The following is a 24,961-nucleotide window of genomic DNA, read 5'->3' on the forward strand; positions in this document are numbered from 1 at the left end:
TGCCGTTAATCATGAATGATGTAGTCAAATGACTGCCAATCGCGTTTAAAATCTATCATGATCATCATCCCGACGGGGGATTTATTGTCATATAAAAAAAAAGAAATTATAATATTAAGATCAAGAGTCGAAAAATATGGTGATGACCTTTATATATACTGCTATATAGGAATTAATATTAAGAATTTTGTCGGTTAATAGACCGTTCGACGGTTAATGGTCACCAAAGCCCATAGACATTGGCGAGGTAAGAAAAATAACTATTCCTTGCCTTGGCAATGCACCACCAACTTTAACAAATGAGATGCTATGTCCCTCGTGCCTGTAGTTACACTGGTTCACTCACCTTTCAAACCGGAACGCAACAATACTAAGTATTGCTGCTTAGCGGCATATCTGATGAGTGGGTGGTACCAACCCAGAGGGGCCTGCACAAAGCCCTACCACCTGTGAACTATGATATTATTTCCTTTGTATTACCCTAACTCAATCACCATTAAAATTGGAACAGCAATTCAAATTATATTTGCTGTTTGGCGGTATTAAAATTAAGGTAAGTACTAAAAATACTGTTCCCGTTTAGTTACTTATAAAAAATATATTAATTCAATATATGATTAAGCATAATTCGTTTAAAGCATAAATTTATTAAGAAAATCCTATTAAAATTTGGTGTTGTCGAATAATGTAATTTGATATTATATTGACAAACGAAAATTAAAAATTTATTGCTTCTAGTTAAGTTAATTTATTCTTAAAATATTCAAATATGAAAAAATAAATAAATTACATTTCATTATGTGTTTCTTTTTTTGCCTTCTCGTGGGAATATATAACTTGCAAGCTCTTTTACCCCCTTAGGGCGTCGAACATATCCATAAACTTGTTTCAATGCAAAGTTGAAGAGCTCATAGATAAAGACAATTATTTAAATTCATCGGAATTGTTTAAACAAAATTACTTTAAAAAAATACTTCCGGGTGAAAATTGTGAAAATCATAATATTACGAAAATGTAATACAAGTATGTAAGTAATGGTATACAAGCTAGCATTACCAACAGATGGCAGCTTCACATTAAAGATAATCTCGTAAGATGAGCTTACGTGCATGAAATATATTTCGATTGAGACACTTCGACCATCATGTTTGCCAAGTGTCCGATTATAGCGCAGCATGTTTGGCTTTTTGCAGTTGTGTACGACCAAACGTTTACGTGTCTGGTCTGTCCGACTTTTGTTAGACTTCTTGTCAGTATATGCACGGCATCCAGATCAAGAGAGGCTTTGCCGAATACTATACTGATATCCAGCTTTAAAAACATTATCCTTTTTAGTGGCCCTTCTAGCCTTTATATCGTCGTCATGCGATTATAATCTCTTATTGATATTATTTTCAAAATTACGCCGCTAGATTTTCACAGTATATGATAAGAAATATACAAGTTCAAATTATTTATTGAACAAGACTCGAATGAAAACGCGTATCACCAAACACAGTTAGACGTACAATGTAGCCGCTGTACTCATTTTCTCTTATAAATATTTTGTTGAAATGGAATATCAGAAGAATATCTACAACGCTTTCTCTATATGTAGTTCAAAAACTTCATATAATAAAATACTCCTACTAATTTTTTTATAGCAATCTATGACGTCACACATTGAAATCATTATTAATATGTAAAATAATAAAAGTTATTTAATTCTTCTACCACAAGATTATCAATGGAAAACTACACTACCTACAGTGTTACAGTCCCATGTCTTCAAAAGCACAATACAGACTGACCCTGAACATGATCTCACTCAAGTCACATTGAATAACAGTCTTATTGCATTATGAGAGTGAGTGATAAAAAGTCTTCAAGTTTCAACTTATATGGCTGTAGCATTACTTATGTACTTCAAAAGCGAGTTTTTTCACCGTCATTGCGACAAATGAGAAGACCATGGTAACAAACTAATCTTATCGATTTTCCAATGCACAGTATGGCTATTTTGTAAGAACAAACACGAAACTCACCGGAGACATTGGTCGTAAAACGTTAAAAAGTGATATGCGACATTGACCTTAATAATTATAACACTTCAAGAATACACGCGTCAAAATAGTATATCACTATAAGTCGGTTGTAACTTTCACGGGTGAGTAACGAATATTTAACAATTCTTACAGAATAGCAGAGCTGCTATGAAAACGAGTTATTTTTTTAACATACTAGAACTAATAAATTCTGTAAAAATACACAGAATCTGTGCAATCTGTAAATCGTTACAGAACATATTTTTGTAATAAATAATTAATCACATTAATTAAGAAGCAAAGCAGAAAATATATACAATAGTTGAATAGTCTCAAGTTTATTATATGCTTAGTTACCGTTTGTAAAACTTTTCGTCCATTTAAAGATAGTCGTTTATATTTGATATTTTGATAGTTCATATTTGATTTTGTCTAAACCAAGTTGGTAATCGTGGTCAGAGAATATAGAAAATATGACGTCATATCACACATTAAAGCACCGTCTAACAGAACCTAATAATGTCCTCCAGACCGATTTCCATTGGTCACGGCCAATCTCAAGAGAGATTAGCCAACTGCACAGGAAATATGTGCACAAGTGTGTGCGTAAACACACACTCTTTCCTAGCTCTCATAATCCTATCAACAGCCCTAAAAACACGTATTAACAAATCTAGACTGCCATCTAAAAGTCTTAAGCGAAAACGAACGAGAAACGAAAAATTCTGCCAGAAGTGTCAGCCAAGCGTTTTGTTTAGACACTGAATTTCTGATCAATCACCGAAAACCTATAGTGCAATATTTCTATATTTCTAAGTAATTAATTAATACCATAACATACCTTGTTATTATGGATAACAGTATATAATGTATGATAAAAAAATGTATAAGAAACATAATTAATTTCAATGATATAACGCGTATGTTAATTAGAAACACAACTTGTTTTGATTCCGAGCGACGGTAGCATGAATCACCTCAATAAATACTTATTGATACAATTTGCTATATATAAAAAACCAGCCAACCGCGTGGGTTTAAAATGTAAGGTTCCGTAGTCGTTACATTATCATTATTGATACCAAAGATTAATCTAAGATTTAATCGATAAGCGGTCAGTAGTGCAGTTCCATAGAAATTAGTTTTGTAATTCATTCTTGAAATGCTAAAAACAGAATTCTAGTGATACGCCATTTTGATGCTTTTAGTGGTAGGGCCTTGTACAAGCTCGTTTGGTTAGAAACCTCCGACTCATCTTGTTTTAAACAATAATAATATAGGTATTAATAGTATTACGGTTTGGAGGATGAGTGATAAATGTAACTATGAGCCGGGCCGGTTGGCGTGGTTGGTAGATACTTGCCTTTCACACCGAAGTTTGTGGGTTCAATTCCCACCAAGGACAGACATTTGTGTGCATGAACATGTCTGTTTGTCCTAAGTCTGAGTATAATTATCTATATAAGTATGTATTTACAAAAGAAAAGTAGTATGTGTTGTACATCAGTTGTCTTGTTTCCATGGTACGAGCTGTGCTTAGTTTGGGATAAGAGTCCGTGTATGAATGTCCCCGAATATTATTATTATATTATAAGTACAAAGGAAATAACATCTTAGTTCCCAAGGTTGGTTGACAATGTAAGGGATTTTTAATATATCTACAGTGCTAATATATATGGGCGGAGGTGACCACTTAGTATCAGGCGACTCTTTGGCTGTCTGACAAACTATTTTCAATATAAAAATACGTGTTTCCTTAACTGTTACGATTATTATCGTCAATACCGTTTAACACTTTCTTATAATACACGAACCTGCTCATATCGTAGGAACACGTAGATATATATATAGGCCTCTGCATCTTTGACAGATGATTTAAGCGGCATCGCGAAGGCACTTGCGTTCATGACTAAATAGACCAATGCGAGAGAGGATCCTCCGGCCGCACTTCCGACAAGTGTATGCGCCCCCAGATGGGCAAAACTCTCCGTGTTGTTTTCCACCTGCAAGACAGGTGAGCGAAGTGTCCTCTCCGTGGATGCTGCTACGCCTGGGCCAGGCGACTTTATGGCAACACGGGCTTGCCCAGTACCCATGCCACCCTCTCCTCCTCCCCAGCAGGATCCGCAGGAATGACGAGTCAATACGTGTGGTGCTGGTTTGGCCGCAGGTGACTGGCTTACGCCTAAACGGAGGCACCGCTCCGGGTTTAATATTAGTTTTCCTTCTTCTTTGGCGTGACGCTGGGATAATTTTGGGAAACAGCGTATCAAGGAGAGGGGTGAGGATACTGTGATCACGGAAGATACAGGAATGTGACACTAGTAGCTGGAGCAGTCCGGGGTCGCGTACCCGTAGTGATTCCAACCAGCTATCGGACAGATAACTGGTAGATCCACCCTCTGGACTAGCACGTAGATATAATGTAATATATATGATGATTTATTAGAAAAGTATACAATTAATATATTTGAAACACTAATTAAATTCGTCTTTATTCTTAAACTGGTGGTTTCACTCTTTACTGGTGGTAGGGCTTTGTGCAAGCTCGTCTGGGTAGGTACCACCCACTCATCAGATATTCTACCGCAAAACAGCAATACTTGATATTGTTGTGTTCCGGTTTGAAGGGTGAGTGAGCCAGTGTAATTACAGGCACAAGGGACATAAAATCTTAGTTCCCAAGGTTGGTGGCGCATTGGCTATAAGCGATGGTTGACATTTCTTACAATGCCAATGTCTAAGGGCGTTTGGTGACCACTTACCATCAGGTGGCCCATATGTTCGTCCTCCTTCCTATTCTATAAAAAAAAAAAAACGTACCGATGTTTCCCTTTTGTGTTTTCTATTTCTAAAAAAAAAAAGAGAAATAAAATGCCGGCGAAGAATATGACATTGATTTAGAGAAACTTATAAAAATTGATAATTCCTCCTTTATTCAATTTAACTTTAATCAACGTTAATTAAATTTCAAGTGAGAGATAATAAATTAATAAGGATTCATAATTATATTAAAGAACCCTAAATTTAGTAATAGTGTGTCATAAGAAATTAGTTTATCTGAGTTATGGTACAATTACGATTAGTTAAAATTAATAGAATTGATATAGCTGAATTAAAATCGTGCATCGTATGTGAAGGTCACGAGTTCTATACATAAGAGGAAGGAGATTTTTGTGTATTTATCTTAAGCAAGGTGGACTAGTTCCGAATCATATACCATAAGATGTTTCCAAACATACGAATTAAAAATACACATATATATAACAACCAATCGCTTGTTTCTGAAATGCTGAGTAATATTAAATAATCTGAGTAATCTTATAAAGTAAAGATAAAAAATAACGGCTATCTTCAGGTTTATGTGAAACATCAAAATTGTTGATTTTGAGTTAATTATTTAAAAAAGTTATTAATATATAATATAATAAAATAAGAGTTCCGTTAATATTCACCTAAATAAGCCACAAACACACACAAGGAGAGTAGCGGTGGCAGTGAGCGTGAAGGCGTACGAGGCGGTCTTACCCCCAAAGGGCGCCAAAAGACGTTTAACTTCATAATGTACGTGTGTACAACACACACACATATACATTTATTCAAGCGAACCCTGGACTAGCAACCGTAACAGCCTGTGAATGTCCCACTGCTGGGCTAAAGGCCTCCTCTCCTCTTTTTGAGGGGAAGGTTTGGAGCTTATTCCACCACGCTGCTCCAATGCGGGTTGGTAGAATTCACATGTGGCAGAATTTCAGTGAAATTAGACACATGCAGGTTTCCTCACGATGTTTTCCTTCACCGTAAAGCACGAGATGAATTATAATCACAAATTAAGCACATGAAAATTCAGTGGTGCTTGCCCGGGTTTGAACCCACGATCATCGGTTAAGATTCACGCGTTCTTACCACTGGGCCATCTCGGCTTTTTTTTACTAGCAACCAGTTAAGAGTAAATTAAGATCACAACAGAACTTTCACCTTTGTGAACATATCAACAATGAGTCACTCCACCCACGTGCTTACTACGTTAGAATCAATTTAATACATAACAAACGACGCGGGTCAAAACATTGACATAGTTTTAAGAACTTAACGCGTAATCAATCGACATTTTTTTAAAACTCTTCCATATCACTTGACATATTATCTATTATTATCTACGACCAAGTATTTACTCTTTTGAACTTTCATAATAAACTTTTTCAACTACAATTTAGTTTGGGCTGAAATAAGATGTGTCAGATGTTTTGATATTAAAAATACTTTTTATAATTATTTCTGAAGATTGATCAGAAAAAAAATTTATATATAAATTATATTACTTTGCAATAAGTATCAAAATTGAAAATTAACTAGAATATGTCGGTAGGCACTTTGGAAATTATTTGATTCTAACATCAACTCGAAAAGCTATTTAGCTACTTTGTCTGCAATTTTCAATCACAAAACGAATTGTAAAATGAAAATAAATTTTCGTTGGGTACCGTTAAGAACTGATCGACGTCTAGGCAATTTGCAAAGACATAAACTTTTAGACACACATACAAAGATATACTAGAAGTTAAGACTATAATGGAAATGTCATGGATTATGTTACTTGCAATAATGTATTATTCACAATGTCATATTCAAGAATACATTTTAATTGTATCACGTGTGATCAATATTTCTCCATATTTTCTTGAATATCTCAGAGTATGTTATAATTCGAAGTAACATTAAATAGTAAACATTCACCCGAGATGACCCAGTAGTTAGAACGTGTGAATCTTAACCATCGCAGATTGAAACCCAAGCAAGCATCACTGAATATTCATGTTCTTAATTTTGTTTACAATTCATATCGTACTCGACGATGTAGGAAAACATTGTGAAGTAACCTAATTTCACTTAAATTCTGCCTAAGCTGTGAACCCACATTGAAGCTGTGTGCTGGAATAAGCTCTAAAACTTCTCCTCGAAAATAAAGGAGAAGCCCAGCAGTGGGACATTCACGGGCCGTCAATTACTTACTAAAAATTGGACTGCTGCATAATAGAGAAGGCTGTTGTATAAAGCAATAAACCTTCTCTTCAAAAATATACATATACGCAATGTATACTCATTTTTTAATGCAAAAAAAAAGCAAATTACGTAAGGCAGCTAAATTTATGAGCTTGCAAAATCACTATGAAAATTAGTTTTTTTCGAAATATATATGGTTCATTGTGCATTAAATAGTTGTATTTACTATTTAACTTTATATATGTATAATATTTTTGAGTTATTTTTTAAAATTACGTACTGTTTTTTATTATTTATTAGTTAAATGGATATGCTACTTCCACTAGATCGGTGTTCCAAGTTAAAAATTATTGGTTTTTTACATAGACACGAAATAACACATGTAAATAAAGATGACGATAGTTTAAATGACAGAACATTTTTTTCATGTTAATGTCGAACGGAACATGAAAAATAAAATGAGTTATTTGTTCAAGTTGAAGTCATTAAATTTAAAAGTATTTTCCGAATGCACCGAGACGAGACCGCTTTAGAACTCGCCGCGTAGTGATTAGGCAGATGTTGTGTTAATTTCTATGACTTGTTTTTTTTTTAATTTCGACAACAGGCAATGATTGAATGCTAAGCTTTGACGATGCATATTATTTATTATACATAGTTTACATGTATTCTGACAGTTACATCTGTCATAGTCACGAGTTGATTAAGAGCAACGTAGGGAACAATAAAAACGCACGATCTAGGTAAAATGCGTTTCATTACTTATTTCATCTAAAATTTAAGCGCACGGACAGTAGAAAGGTCATTTTATTTAAATTTTACTTTAAAACAGTTATATTCACAAGACTTATACGCCAGTTGAAATTGAAAGTAATAATTTTTACGTGTGTAAAATGACAAGAAAATTAAAACAAAAACGTTCGTAATTGATATAAGAAAACTTTTTACTTGATAATGTCTCATTTTGCCTTGCAATACCAAACAAAGTCGCAGATAACGACATGTATTTGTGTTATTACAAGGACAATAGGAAAATAAAAAAATCATCATCTTTTAAGGCACTGGCTGACCTCTGAATGTCTGCAGCAGGTGCGATTTCTTGTGAACAAACTTCAGCAACTTTTTTGTCGATGTCGATTAATCGATGCACATGAGTAAGTTTTACATATAAATCTACATACGTTTGCATGTGAACCGAATGGTTGATTGTTATCAAGAAAGTGAACTCAGAAATATGTGTACCTCGTTATTGTTTTTTTTTTTAATATTATATACAGGCGGACGCCCAATAGATATCTGTTAATAAGTAGTCAATACAGTATATGGACACTGGCGTCATAAGAAATATTAATTTAGCATTGCTTACATCGCCAATGCGGCACCAACCTTGGAAATTAAGATCCCTTGTGCCTATAGTTACACTGGCTAACTCACCCTTCCAACCGGAACGCAATAGTACTGAGTACTGTTACTTGGTGATAGAATATTTTATGAGTGGGGCGCTACCCACCCAGACGGGCTTACCTAAGCCTAAAACCTAAAAGCCCTACCACCGATTAACCTAATAATTTACAGTACCAATTGTTTCTATCTAGCGACTGCCTCATTGGTTTGAAGGCTAGCTAGCGTTGCAGATCACGAGGTTTAAAATTAATTATAGTTTTTTGGTTTTTGCTTTTAAACGAATGTCCGTTGCAGCGATTAGGAAGTTGACAATGGTTACCAAAATTACAGTTCCAACATCACGTGCCTCGAAGAGCACGTAAAGCGTTTGATCTACGTCTAAAATTCTACAAAAAAATCACAAGATTAGGCCTTTATTACACAATTTCTCGGTATTTAAAATATATAACAAACCGTTATTATATATTTAATTCAATCTCAATATTCAATAATAGTGTCATAATCGATTTTGTGAATTCCGTGCGATGCGTGCACGAATAGACAACGTATCAATTATGAACGGACAAGCGACGTCACAGACTCATTATATCCATTTAATATTTGTAAAGGTTATATTTTGTAACATATATCGATGTATATAGGTTACATATCAGATAATCAGTTGTTAAAAAAAATTAACGATAGTTTTTTATTCAAAAGAAAATTAAAAATACGATGAAATAAATATTGTTAAGCCCATCCGACGCAATTCGACTTGACATCAAAAAATAGCTATAAGACAAATTGATTTCAAAGAAATTGGATTATATTCGAAATTCAACAACGGTTTGGATATTATCTATTACAAAGCTTATATTATGACTTTGACATTATGAAATGTCAAAAAAATTGTAAAAACATGTTCGTTGACAACTTGACATTGACAGAACACAAATTATTTTTAAATACTCTTTCAATAATCTTACATACTTTCGTGCGCGCAATATGTTTAAAAAAAGGTACAGACATATTACCTCTTTACACATTAATACATATATATGTATATATTTTCTTAAAAACTTTAAAAAGACTTTTTAAATCAATGTCACACATATTACAGACATACAAATATGAATCTATTGAGTATCTGTTTAATCATACACTAGCACGCGACATCGCTTAAACTTTACCTCGTAAAGCACCTTAGATACAGTCGTTGAATGACAAACATTTATAATTCTGCGCACGCGCCTACCGCCGCGACTCCTACGGACGACCAGCTATGAATAACTCACGCTTGACTGATTAAACCCGCACATATAGATAAGCGAAAGCGGTAATTATGATAAATATTAACTTTGTATAGGGACTCCGGAAATCTAGTTGGACTTTTGTGTCTCTGTATAAATCTTGTTAGAAAACCAATTATTAAAATAGGTATATTTGCTTTTTGTACAACAACTAATATTAATTATTTATTTTTGATATAACATTAACCATATATATATTAACATTATTTACCAACAATTGTTGTACCAAAACACAAACAACAAGTATGATAAATGTTAACTACGTAAAGGCACTATTCCGAAAATCTAGTTGGACTTTTGTGTCTTCGTATAAATCTTATTAGAAAACCAAGTATCGAAATGGGAAATTTGTTTTTGGTACAAGGACAAATACTAATTATTTATTTTTGATATTACATTGTATATATTAACATTATTTACCAACAATAATATTACAGCGTCTTTATAGTAGCGTAGTAATACGTGTAAAAAAGTTAAAAGTTTCAATTGTGTAACATAAAAATCGCTACTGACGTTCCCGCGATCGCTTAAGCACTGTGAACTGACCATAAATTTAGATAAGTCAAATAAGCTCGCGTCTCACCGAAAAAAAAAATTTTTTTTCGTTGTATCGAATTCACGTACCTCGGCTTACATTTTCAAGTTCAACAAATAGTTATTTTAAGTAACGTTTTTTTATACTTGAATTTCTACACGTGTTACTTTTGTTACGTCAAAATCACTTAAGTGTTTGTTGTAGAACTTACAAATGAGCCGTTTTTAAATATTTTTAAGACAGGCACAAGCAGCGCCCATTTTTGAGGTGTTACTACGCTTTTGCTTAAGCTTATACGATTATTTATATTAAATACTAGATGGAATACTACTAATAAGAATACTAGATAGATTTACATGAAAAATATGGCGAAGAACAAACATACAAAAGAAAATCTGTTTTTTAACGTAAAAACAACTGCGCGTAGTACTAATATCACCTAGTTTAATATACATATTACGTACTCTTCTTAGATGAAGTATTCAAGTATATATTTGTAAAAAGTCCCACTGCTGGGAAAATCACTCCTCTTAAGGCGATGGCTGGAGCTAGTTTTTTTTATAAAATAGTTAAGGGTATAAATGCGCCCATTAATGGTAATTAGTTACAATTGCCCACAGACATTGACGCTGTAAGAATACTAAGTACTGCTGTTTGGCGGTAGAATGTATGATGAGTGGTTGGTACCTAAACGGGCTTTTACGAAGCCCCACCACCAAGTGCTATTCAACCACGCTGCTTTCTTCACGGAGGACGAAATACAAACATGATGAAGGAAAATATTCTAGCGTATTAAATATATGTTGTACTTGCCCGGGCTTGAACTCACTAACTTTGTGCTGTAAGCACTAGGCTATTTTGACTCATCAAATTGACTATATCTTTGGCTTGTGTATGTATTTTTTTTAAATTACATTAAAATGTCAAGCGAAAAGCGATTAAAAATAGAGTTATATTTTATAAATTTTATTATTTAATTAAATCACGAGTTAAATTACAATTAATTTAAAATCAATTAGAACGAAAGGCTAATTGTCATTAATGATATGCGAATTATATAGACTTTATCTCGATGCAGAGACAACGTGTTTGAAATGGAAGTGATTAATGACGAATATAAATGTGCATGATTAAATGAAAACTGTGTTTTATACTGTCTCGTTATTGCTGTAAAATAAAATAATATATTTAAGATTTCCATTTTTCTCATTTTCTAGGTACTATACAACTGCGCGGGATATATGTTTTGCAGGATCTGGCTTGTGCACAAGTTTGTACGCACACAGGTGAACTCTCTATTAAATTGAACACAGATATATTTCAGGCTTATAGTGCTTTCCGAGGTATGACGTAAAACACTGCCAATTTCCAGACCAGGGTGATACTGACAAATAACCCATTTTTTTAATGGTCTCACACGGGGCTTGAACCGAGAACGGTATTTACGACCTTATAGCTAGCCACTAGTCCAACAGATAGTCAATATTAATAATAATAAATATTTAATAAGGAAACAGAAAACACCGAAAATCTCAAATATACAAATTACGTATGCAATATTACAATACTGATTATAACTATATAAGAAAATACATACAAAAGCCGAGATGGCCTAGTGGTTAGAACGCGTGAATCTTAACCGATGATCGTGGGTTCAAACGCGGGCAAACACCACTGAATTTTCATGTGCTTAATTTGTGTTTATAATTCACCTCGTGCTTGACGGTGAAAGAAAACATCGGGAGGAAACCTGCATGTGTCTAATTTCATTGAAATTATGCCACATGTGTTTTCTACAAACCCGAATTAGAGCAGCGTGGTGGAATAAGTTCCAAACCTTCTCCTCAAAATGGAGAGGTAAGGCATCCTCAGTGGGACATTATCAGGCTGTTACTTTTAAGTATATACGTAGTTGTATGTATATGTCCTTTCTAAATAATATTACTAAATGCCCATTTCAATAATTTATTGAAATTTAAATACAACAAACAAAATGTGTTTCTTAATATACAATAAATTATTTACGCCGACGCTCTTACAGTCGGAACTCCAAGAATACCAATAAAGAAATAATTTTATAACGTCTTACGTCTTTCAAAGTCACGATAACCAATTGGTTTTCAAATTATCCCTGTGTTTATATAAAAGAATCGTCGTTTAATGTCGAACGAAACGCGTAAAAATACCCAAACCTTGTAACTTAAGTCATCCCATACAGACATAAACGAACGAAATGTCAATATTTGTAATATTTTAAGTTATAAATAAAGCGTACGATATAAAGTTATTTTTTAATAAAATATTCCTACAAATTTTGGTTTGGAGTTTAAAATAACAAAATTCAGGTAAAGCCATTAAGGATTCATTCTCATTTATCGGACCGCTTTTGTTTTTTGTAAAAAGTTGACAATAGTCGATGTATATTTATTATTATATAGAAATATATATTTTAAGGTGTGGTAGGTCAGTTTGAGAACGTATCACTTATATAATATCTTTGCACATACGATTTTTTGTATGTACGTATGATGATATGGAATATTTAGTTCTTTAATAGTTTATGGAACTATAATTTTTGAAACAGATTATTAATATTTTATAATCTGGATTGATTGACGTTACTTATCGTGGATTTCAGGTTTTTTTTTTTTTAATAGGCTTGCTATATATTTTATATAGGCTAGTGTGATAACAGTCGAGCGACTGTTATCACACTTGATGGAAAGTTATGATACAGTCTAAGGAGCACGCTTGCCTAGAAGATGCCTATTCACTCTTTAACGGAGAATTCGGGAAGTCCTTGGCTTCGATTATTATAGAGCGTCGAAATCACAATGCACAACGTTAAAATTGTTTGAATTGCTTAGTAAGTTATTTATCTAATTGCTATAATTTTATGATATATTTTTTATTTAAATTGTATGTACCTCTTACAAATGCTAGATCATAATAAAGTATTACAAAATAATATCGCATAAAATAATATTTTGAATGGTTCATTGAAATGTAAAATTTAATTTTATCAAAAACATGAAGTTTTAATAAAATCTATCCAATTTTTAATCGATTCATATTCACGATTAATATGAGATCTTTAGTAGTCGATGACGAGCCGGTTGGCGCTGTTGGTGGATGCTTGCCTTTCACGCCGAAGATTGTGGGTTCGATTCCCGCCCAGGACAGATATTTGTGTGCATGAACATGTCTTGTCCTGAGTCTGGGTGTAATTATCTATATAAGTATGTATTTACAAAAAGAAAAATAGTATATGTAGTATATCAGTTGTCTGGTTTCCATAGTACAAGCTCTGTACAACCTTAATTTGGGATCAGATGGCCGTGTGTTAAAATGTCCCAGAATATTATTATTATTATAGTAGACATTACAGTAATTATATAATTAAAAAAAAATATTAACAAAACAAGTTGCCGTTTAATTCTTAGATTAAAGCAAAATATAATACAATATAAATTAGCTATTTGAGGGCACCTAAAGACACGCCATATAACAAAATTGTTTAAGGTCATTAAACTCTAGATACCTTCAATACTAATAAATGTGAAAGTGAATTTGTTTATTTAATTATTAAGCTTTCGTTATGACGGCTTAACCTATGTTCGCGAAATTTGGCACTTTTCGTTTTTAAATTAGTACGAATTGAACACAACGAAGACGCGAGCCATTTTTACTATACATATAAACAAATATCATTCTTTGATATTCATTTATTATGTACATGTAGGGTAATAAATGTTCATTATTATTGACATACACATATAAGAATATTTGAGTCATATTATTAAAAAGAATATAATTGTTTGTGCTCAAAACATAAGCGTTATCGAACATAAGTTGTAAATCTTAGAAATAAACGATTTAATACATTCTACACCAATATATGTTTACCAACCTGTAAAATGCACTTTCTGAAAAGGTTGATAATATTGTTCACCAAAATTCTTTCATTATTATTTAAGATGTTTAGTGTCATTATTGCATGTCGTGGTTACGTATAAGTATGGCAACTTTTACCCTAAGACCAATTAGTTTGTAAACTTTTAATTTGTAATTTTAACCGTATGTCATGTTGGTGATCCTAAATAAATAAATTAAAAAAACACGATGGTACATAACTATATCACACACAATCTCACAGGCAACCTTTGATAAGAAGACTGAATAGACATCAGTACTTATTTATTTATTTTGGATCAAACATTTGACCCAATGATTTACATACGACGTTACACACACATTCAAAAAAACAGCATACGGCTATTTAGAGGTGATATTAAAAAGGCTAAAAGACTTTTATTACGTTGTTAAAAAAAGAAATAGATTAGAATCGTAAATATGTAAAATTTATTCACATGCCATTGTAACTTATAAATATAATTGTTTTTCTCACTCTGTATTGTTAAAAAGTTAATTGGAACCAATTAAATGTATGATATATAACTTATGGCAAATCGGTCAAGTGCATACATGTACACAACTATAACACGACCCGGTTTCGCACGGGTATAATATCGCATTATTATAATAATTACAGCCAGGAGGTAAAGTTAAAACCCATGGTTGGTAGGGCAAGTTATTGTTGCCACTTATAATACCACTGACTAGACAGAATATTGTGATAAATATTTGTATTTATTTTTCTTTCTGTACTATTTGCCTTCTACAGCCTCTGGAGGCTTACGTTTAAGGTTAATGGTTCCGAGTTCGTGGGATCTAACCCTAGTGTGCCAAAAAAGTGTATTAGGTTTTTTTGTGTATAAATATCAGCAAAAATCCAGACTTCGGAAACTACCAGTGCTAAGAATTTCGTGCCTCGGAAAGCACGTAAAGTCTCGCGCTTGAACTCTTTGTGGTCGTGTCCGATTGCCATCCCATCGTGTCATCGTGTGCCCTTGTACATTACATTATCTCTTGCATATTTAGCAAATCTCCACTGAGAATGGGCATCGTGACTGAAATCGAGAGAATATCGTTACTATAAATTATTATTTTAAATTTTAAACTTGTGACGTCATCTCACGTCACGTCAATACTAAAAATTTAAATCGTGTAAAATTGCACTGCGCATTTACTTATATGATCATATAATATACTAAAACCTTCTCCGGAACGCGCTATATCGTCTGGAAGAAGTTCTATGTATTTAATAATATATTTAGTTGGGTGTTACAAAAAAAAAACAGCTCGCTTATTGGTATAGATAAATAAACAAACAGCCTGCAGTATATATTATATTATAACATAGTGGTTCTTATTTACATTAGATCTGGTCGTGTATGGCAAAAAACTGTTCAATCGTTAAGATATATCCTTATATGGAATGATGAATGCTGCATATGGAAACAGAGTTGAGTCGTTGAGGAAAACAAAAATATTGTAATCTCCGTTATTAATATTTAATTCACAGATAGCACACCTTGGAAATGGAAACGATCGCCGCCTGGAATTATTTAATTGAAATGTGTAAAAATTTATATTATTTGAAATAAATTTTGTCACTTTTTTGTTAAGACGGTGAATTTGAACTTTAAAGTTTTATTAGAGGTTAAGCCAAACGTATCAATTTAAGTCGATCAACTAGTAATTCAATTAAAAATCTTTGCCTTTAATAACAGACTAAAATTTAGCCATTTACTTACTGAATGAAACAATTTCGAAAAAAAATTATATTTTCAACAAAATCAAACGAAATCGAACCGTGTGAACTCGCCATAACATGCACTTGATATACAAAATTATTTCCTGCTTATATGTTTATTTCTAAAAACTTGATACAATTTTTTTTATATTTATTCCAACTTTTTACCGATACTTGATGGAATTCTAGCAATCCAATAAATATTATCCGACATTAGTCTCGGTCTATTTATGTACTAGACTGCAATTCTAGACATAACATTATCATTGTTTTTATACGATTTTGTGTATATCGTTTGTGATTTTTATATTATGCAAACAAATTTCAATTTTTTTTTATATTTTAAAAATGGCAATGGCAAATGGGCCATCTGATGGTAAACAGTCACCAAACATATAAATTAACCCCGTATGAAATACTAATCATCCCTTGTATCTCCAATGCACCACCAACTACGGGAACTAAGATGTTGCCTCTTTTTACTGTAGTTACGTAACACTTACCCTTCCAAGCGGAAAAGTAGGGTTTTGTGCAAGTCCGCGTGGCCCATCCACAACCCTACTATCAAGATAAATGAAAAAAGGAGTAACGAGATAAGAAAACAGAAAGAAGATGAGTTTAATTTCGTAGAGAAAGGAACGCGATATGGAGCTCAAACGAGACCATGTGATAACAATCGCATACCCGTTTAACATAAGCTGTATACCAAATAGTTACAATGTACTTTATCTGCCGATCAGAGGCTTGTTTGATATAATAGTTCCTCTCTCTTTCTCGCTGGAAAAAGGCATTTACTCGTTTCTTCCTCATGAGGTGGGGGGTAAGTGGGACTCGCCGGCAGTGAAGCGCCGTAATACCCACTAAAAAACCACTCTCGGGGGGCGTCACGGGATCGCTAGCGCATGCTACCGTGACGACAACTCTATATTAACTTATTTGGTCTTTGTTAGATCTGAGCTCAAATTCTGGATCAGTCAAATGAAAAGTCATTGGATTACACTATAGATATACTTAAGGTCTTTGAAGATCGAATCAATCATTCTTTCCATTGGCATAACCATATTGTTCATCCGGCAATTTTAATACTTGTACTTATTTTATAAATACTTTTTAGAACACTTCATAAGAGCGGAAATCATCTATTTCGACCTAAACTTTTGTGTTTATGTTTCGCGTTGGCTTATCCAAGAGTTTGTGATTGTCGTTTGAATCGAAATCGTTTAATTCAAGATCCTGATCGATTTCTCAAAACTAATTGCATTTGAACTAAATATTTAAAACATTAACAAGAAATGGTTTGTTCACGCTAAGGACGTATGTATAATTAAATAATTCCAATTATTGGAACAATGGTAAATGCATTCACGCTGCTAATAGTTCAAGAAAAGAATTTTCTTTTTAATTAGTAGTTAATTATGAATGAATAATATAATCATTTGAAGACTAACTATCGACAATTACAATAAATATGTTTTTTATAGAAATGACATTTATCGTCAATATTTAATAATAATTTACTGGTGGTAGGTCTTTTCAAGCTCGTCTGGAAGGGTACCATCCGCTCATCAGATATTCTTCCGCAAAACAACAGTACTTGGTATTGTTGTGTTCCGGTCTTAAGGGTGAGTGAGCCTGTGTAATTATAGGCACGAGGGATATAACATCTTAGTTCCCAAGGTTGGTGGCGATGTAAGCGATCGTTAACATCTCTTACAATGCCAATATCTATGGACGTTGGTGACCACTTACCATTTGCTCGTCCACCAACCGATTCTATAAAAAAAATGTAAATACAAGTTGCCTTCCGCGACTTCGCCCGTGTGTTAGAGGTACAGGTGATAAGTACCATATGTTTCTGTACCGATGACAATATAATCGGTTAAGTAGTTAAGACAAGAAAGCGTAACAAACAAATAAGCAAACTCACTTTTTCATTTCTAACATTAGTTACGATACTTACTATGGTCTTACAAAAGCCTTTGAATTGTTTTTACGGGATTATATTAATTTTAAAGTTACCGCCATTATAAATTGTCCGTTTTTAAAGTTTAAGTTAATATATGTTTTACCAATCTTCGTGTCTTGTCCATCGCACGTGATTTTGAAGTAATTATCTGGGCACGGTTGGCGCAACTAAAAGTTAATAAAAAAAATCTATTTATTTAATCAATTACACAACATATTTGTCATAATAGAAACGACGAAGGAGTTCCTTAAAAGCACTGTTAAGTAAATCGTAATAAAACGTAGCCTGGGAAAATTTAAATTATGACTTGATTATTAAAAATGAAATTAATATAACGTTACTTATTCAATAAACTAGTTTGTTTGTCACATTGTACGTACAAGTATAGTGGGTTGTAGCGCACCCACATTACTACACAGGAAGTGCGAGTTCAAATCCAGACGATAAGTTTTTCTTAACTGATTAGCAATTTATAGTCAGGGGTACCATACGTTTTGTTTTTTTTTCGGACAAATATTTAAAAACATTTATATATAAATCTCATTCAAACAAATTTTGAGTGTAATAACCTTAGAATAGACTTTCGTCTTCAACCAATGCGTCTTACCTGCCATGACATACGGTGCCGAAACGTGGACACTAACTGCGGTACTAGTCCACAAATTCAAAGTCGCTCAGCGTACTATGGAGCGAGCTATGCTTGGAGTATCTTTGAAGGATAAGATCAGAAATGAGATTATCCGGAAAAGAAACGGAGTCACCGACATAGCTTGCAAGTCACCGAATAGCTTGCAAAATTAGGCTGAAGTGGCAGTGGGCTGGTCACGTATGTCGTAGGACCGATGGCCGTTGGAGCAGACGAGTCCTAGAGTGGAGACCGCGAATCGGCAAGCGCAGCGTAGGGCGCCCTCCAGCCAGGTGGACCGACGACCTTAAGAAGGTGGCGGGCACCAACTGGATGCGGAAGGCGGAGGACAGGGAGCTTTGGCGCACCTTGGGAGAGGCCTATGTTCAGCAGTGGACAACGATTGGCTGTTGAACCTTAGAATGTATATTTGTCAATGAATATTTGCACTGTCAATACTACAAACAGAGTGCATTTTTTTTAATTAAGTAATTCATCCATAGATTTTTTTATAATTTTCTATGAATATTCGTATTTATGAATACATATTGATCCTCCAGTGTTATAGTATGTTGTAGTTAATTAATTAATTACAATAATAAAAAAAATTAGCTATTTTTAAACTATGAAAAGATTATTTTGTATGTAATGTATGAAGATACTATTAACTTATTTTTGAGTATAGGTAACAGCCTGTGAATTTAATACTGCTGGGCTAAGGCCTCCTCTCCCTTTTGAGAAGAAGGTTTGAAGATTATTCCACCACGCTTCTCCTATGTGGTTTGGTGGAATACACATGTGGCAGAATTTCAGTGAAATTAGACACATCCAGGTTTCCTAAAGATGGTTTCCTTCACCGTAAAGCAAGAGATGAATTATAATAACAAATTAAGCACATGAAATTTTTTGGGTATATTATGTTTTAATTTTCTTTATCCTTGTCCTAGTTAATAAAATAAATCATGGTAGGTCTAACCATCAGTAAACCTGTCGATCAATCGGTGGCACTTATACCATACAATTTATTACACGCCATGGATATGCGACAAGATCGTCTTGAGATCTAGAACGGATATTTATTATTCGTGAGAAAATAATCATTAAAAAAACATATGTTTTAATTTTTATTAAGACTTTAATGTCAATAATGCTTTAATTTTATTATTTATTAATTTATACTTACACATAAATATGGTGCTCTTATTTTGAAAACTGTATTTAAGAGTTTTATAAACATTATATACACAAATTGTCGAAAAATTGTAAACCAAGCAATCGATTTATATGAAACGCATAAAATTTAGATAACTTATAATGATTCATGTTAGGTTCAGTTATTGTTTTTATAATTTAACTCAAATTGGCCTGTTATAAAAAAAAACAATATGCCGTTAATGATTTTTTACTAGTTAACAATTGAGCTATATATTATTCATAAACGGTAAAATTATCGGCACAGTCATGATACATTTTTAAAGAAAAATATTCGTCCGACAAATTGTCGTAAGTCTGCACTGACCAGCGTAATTCTATAGGATTTTATAATAGATAACTCTCCAGTTGCAAAGTACTCTTCCGGTGCTGGGCATATGTGCAGACTTGTCTGAATAGTAGCCGCTCATGACTTATTATCGAAATACATACATACATTCATTTTGAAGATACTAATAATTCCGGCAAAGCTCAGTTACCTTGTTATCCTTCATTCATGTGAGTAGAATGGTGTAAGAGAGTCACAACCTTCTGCTCGTTTTGAGTTATTTGCTCGCTCCGATATGAATACAATCTAAATATTTTACTAAATTATTAATAAATAATAAACTTATTAATAAAGGCAATTTAATTTTTTTATATTAATTGTGTAAGGAGGTTTTATTAGTTTTAAGATAAAAGTAGTATATTTTCTTTTGTAAATTTTCTCACTTGTCATGTCATCGTTGTACATTACAGTTCTCATACAAATTAAAGTCGTTATTATTTTCTACATATATTTTAAGCATTGCTTAAGTATGTAATAAAACAGAGACAATCTGAGGCTGTTCTATTTGCTTAATTTTGTGATGAAGAAATGGGCATCTTATAGAAGAGTTTAATCTCGGTCATATACACTAGCTGCATGAAGCATAACACTTTATAAAATTATATTATATAACATTATATTTACTTTATAACACGTCAATGGTCAACTAGGCTATATCCTATGATATATATCCAGATGCACAAATCCCTATCACCAAGTAAATTTTGTACAACATTTATGCAAATAAATCGAACTGGTGTTCAATAGAGCTCATCGTTTCAACAACTCCGCCATTGAGTTATTATATGTTTTTTTATTCGCATATTTTTATTGTTTTATGTAAAATCGGTGGTACATTAGCATAATGTTTTGTTCCTAACATTGTATTTTCAATTTTAAATGTAAACAAGAGTAATAAAAGTGTAATTATGCACATATGAATATTTTAATTTATATTAAACAATATATCAAACGTATGTATTATAAAAAAGAATACATTTAATTTATTTATATATTGTGATTTAAGTTCTCGTAGAAGACGACGTTTTTATTTGTTGCTATTGTTTTTTTATGATTTTTTCTTTATTAAATGATTGTTAAGTGTTTTTTTTATAATACTTTCCATGTTTTACCTCTATTTATAATACACATAATTAAAAATAATAAAATAAGTGTTACCATTTACAAAAATATTTCCTTTATATCAGGATGTTATGTTATAAATATTTTGTACATTTCTGCTATAAGATGTCATTAGTAAAAAAGGCGCGAAAAAATAAAAATATATATTATTATTATGAGTAATTATATAGAGGCTTCAATTCAACATTGTTATGAAAAACCTAGACCTTGAAATAAATTGAGGCAAATTTAGATATTATCATGCGCTAGGTAACGTAAAGAGCCATAATAAACGTGAACTATTATAAAAGTCACTCACCGAATCATATGAACAACCTATATAACTAAAATCCCATACACTTCACAGATCCCCAGAGCACAGAACACACAGGCACAGTAATATCACTGTGTATTATCACGTACACAATTTTCCGATTTACGAAAGAATTTTTCAAACGGAACGAACGCGCGGCCGACTCCCGCGCAAGTTGGAAAGCGACTGGCGCAAGCGCACGCATCACACCTGTCATTGTAAAAAACAATAGCAAATACAAACTCATAGTAGCTGTTATGATGTCGACAGCTTTTATATTTTAGTTAAACAATAAGTGAGGTGTCGTAACATGACAGATCTATGAATCTATAGTAGACTAGATACCATTATGTGCCTTGTCGGTGCAGAAGTGTAAACTGCATAACGGCCTTGTGGGTCTAAGGGCTAGATATAGGGTCGCAGATTCCGAGGTCCTGGATTCAAACCCAAGGTCGGACCGATAAAAGTATTTGGGTTTTTCTGTTGAAAATTCTCAGTAGTAGCCCGGAATCGATAACTTGGAAATGTATACACTAGCGTACCTTGGAAAGCGTGTTAAGCCGTTGGTCCTGCGCCTGAACTGTTTCTGTTCGTGTCGGATTCCCATCCGATTATGAGAGTGCACTATAATATGTCCTGCGCAGTTAGCTAATTTCTTTTAACATTGGCCGTCGTGGCTGAAATCGGTCCTGAGGAGGACTCCATAAATAACATTAAAATACCCACGACTTCATTCACATCATGCGTTTGTTACAAAAGCTTGAAATTTAGTATGATTTAAAAGATATATATTTAATTAGCTTGACCTCCTTGAAAAATTGTAAACAGTCCGATTGCAGACAATCACAAGGGAGATTAATCAATTATTTATTTATTTGTAAAAGCATACTTCCAATATACATACAAAGCATTTTTACAATTGATCTTATAAAACAATAATAGTATATCTAATGTACATGTCAATTACAAGTGTACATATATATGTATAGTTCCTGATTTAATCTAATCAAATTCAAATTAAAAGTAACAAAAACACAAGTATTGTTTTTTAAATGTCAACATTAAATTAGAAATTAGTGTCATTGTTATAATAAAAAATCAATTAGAGATATTATAGTTGAAATTATTAAAAATATTAATTAAAACTAATCATTCATTTATAATAATTTACGTCTAAATATTGAGGGAGAGTCATAAAAAATGTCAATGACAGGAATTCATTTAAAGATATTATTATATTTATTACTTTTAGCCTGTTTACCAATATGAGACTACGCAAGGACTATGAAATATTTTGTGGGTGTAAGTACTTCTGTGTGCGCTAGACGGAACTGATATCAGTATTCTCTCGATAATTTCTGAATTGGTTAAATTATTGTTACCACTGTGAAGGAATCTTAGTTCTAACATTTCGCGCTTACTCCGGAGAGAAATCATATTAAATTTGCATATTAAAAATTCAATATATATAGTGCACAAGTGTGTGCGCAAAACCCACGTGCACTAACTATAAATTTCTTCACTCTCGTTTTCCAATGGGATGACAAGTCCAAAAATTTTTTTATATAATATGTAGGCGGACGGGTCAATGGGCCTGATGTTATGGCCTTATCTAGCCACTAGACCAACGAGGCATAATTTTTATATAATTATTATTAAGATATAATAAATGTTCAAGACGTATGTTCCTTAATATTTTGTAATAATAGTTTTTTTTACCAGATCAACTGATATTGTTTGCAAAATGGGCCACTTGATAGTACGTGATAACCAACGCCCATAGACATTGCTGATGTAAGAAATAATAACTATTCCTTACATCGCCCATGCGCCACCTACCTTGGGAAATAAGATGTTAAGCCCCTTATGCCTGTAGTTACACTGGCTCATTCAAACTTCAAATCGGAACGCAACAATACTAAGTATTGCTGTTTAGCAGTTGAATATCTGATGAGTGGGTGCCCAGACGGGCTTGCAAAAACCTCTATTACCAAACTATGCTAACAGTCGATTTAAATTAGTTAAACGATGATGATGATCAACTTGCAACAAACACACGCCTAAACCTAACTGTTTCACCTTCTTTAGCCGTCAATTTAGGTTCTTTATACGGTACATTTTATCAAACAATAAAACAAAAAACGCTTAATACATTAAAATATTAACAATTGCGGCATGGGAATCACGTACTACAATCAACCTTAACCGGTGAATTTTAACCTATTTAACATCTATATCAATTTCCTGTCTTAAATGTTTTTCCTTTATAGTTTCATATAATGTACCGTACAAATTACATAATGCAAATACTTGAAATCGAATTTCGTATTTATAACGCGTATATTAGGATTGTTTTCGCTTGAACATTAATTTGCTATGTATCTAGATTAATAACTCATTAAAATAAGGATGTTATACCGTTGAAGGTTTAAATTAAATGATATAATATTTTGATTTTATTAAAAGCTTAAACACCTACTCATGAAAGTTCCTTGTACACCCTTAAAGTGTAATATATTCAATAAAAATAAAATCGGCATACAATCGGCCAAAAACCGCCAAGTAGTCGAAATTCCACTACGTTATATAAAAATAGGTAAATAAATACTATTTGCTAGCAAAAAAAGATAGATAACAAATGTTTTTATTTAATTCGTTACTTTTTATTAATATTTTATTAAATTTAACCCCATGATATCGTTAAATAAATAACACAATCATAATTAAACTATCGCTTAGTTAAAATTATTATTATTATATAAATTATTATATTACTTAAAATATCGCAATTTATCTCATACCTTTATCAAATATCTGTGACAATATTGATCCTAATTTCAAAGTATAAACGGTTATTATTATTTACAAATAACCGCTTATAATTAATATATTTATTTGTTTTTATATTTTCATAGACAATATAGTATGAGCTATTGATATTTGATTATTTTGCATACGATTTTTATAATATAAAATTAATAAATCTCGTGTATATTTTACAGTTTCTGCAGTATACATTGGAAAATTCACTAAGATAGCATATATATAAAAAAAATATGCAACATACTGTTTAGTCCTATCTTTTGAACGCAATTAATTTAAATAACACACAATTATATCATTTTATATGATATGATATTATATAAATATGATATATAATCATTTTATATAATATAATTATGTGAATAGAGAATATCAATTTTTAGACCAGAGTGATTGTTTATTTTTCTCTTTGTCACTCTGACGGAACGTCAAACAGGCAGCCATCTTGTGGCTGTGGTTGTGTCGTCATCGATAAATTGCCGTTACAATTATTATAATTACTATTATTGTAATGTTTCAGTTTTTCTATCACTATTTTTTGGTATGGCGTACAGTGATTACGGTGTACATTAAATTACTATGTATACTTGTAGACTTATTAAAAAGTTTAAAAAAAAAAACACAAGATAGTTGGCACTGGCCCCTAAGACAGGGGTCTTCCTAGTTTAGGGTATCATTGAA

At 32.6% G+C, this 24,961-nt stretch overlaps 1 protein-coding gene across 2 annotated transcripts in view; it reads right to left on the reverse strand.

Moving 5' to 3' along the window:
* The window catches only part of LOC126776836 (ras association domain-containing protein 10), a 133,838-nt gene extending 112,223 nt beyond the window's left edge, over window positions 1–21,615 (reverse strand). For both annotated transcript variants that reach the window (XM_050499673.1, XM_050499674.1), the window contains exon 1: window positions 21,464–21,615. The gene's annotated coding sequence lies outside the window, so the exon portion shown is untranslated. The remainder of the gene's footprint in view (window positions 1–21,463) is intronic.
* Between the last annotated feature and the right edge of the window lie 3,346 nt (window positions 21,616–24,961).

The sequence above is a fragment of the Nymphalis io genome, chromosome 21 (genome assembly GCF_905147045.1).
Source record: "Nymphalis io chromosome 21, ilAglIoxx1.1, whole genome shotgun sequence".
NCBI lineage: Eukaryota > Metazoa > Arthropoda > Insecta > Lepidoptera > Nymphalidae > Nymphalis > Nymphalis io.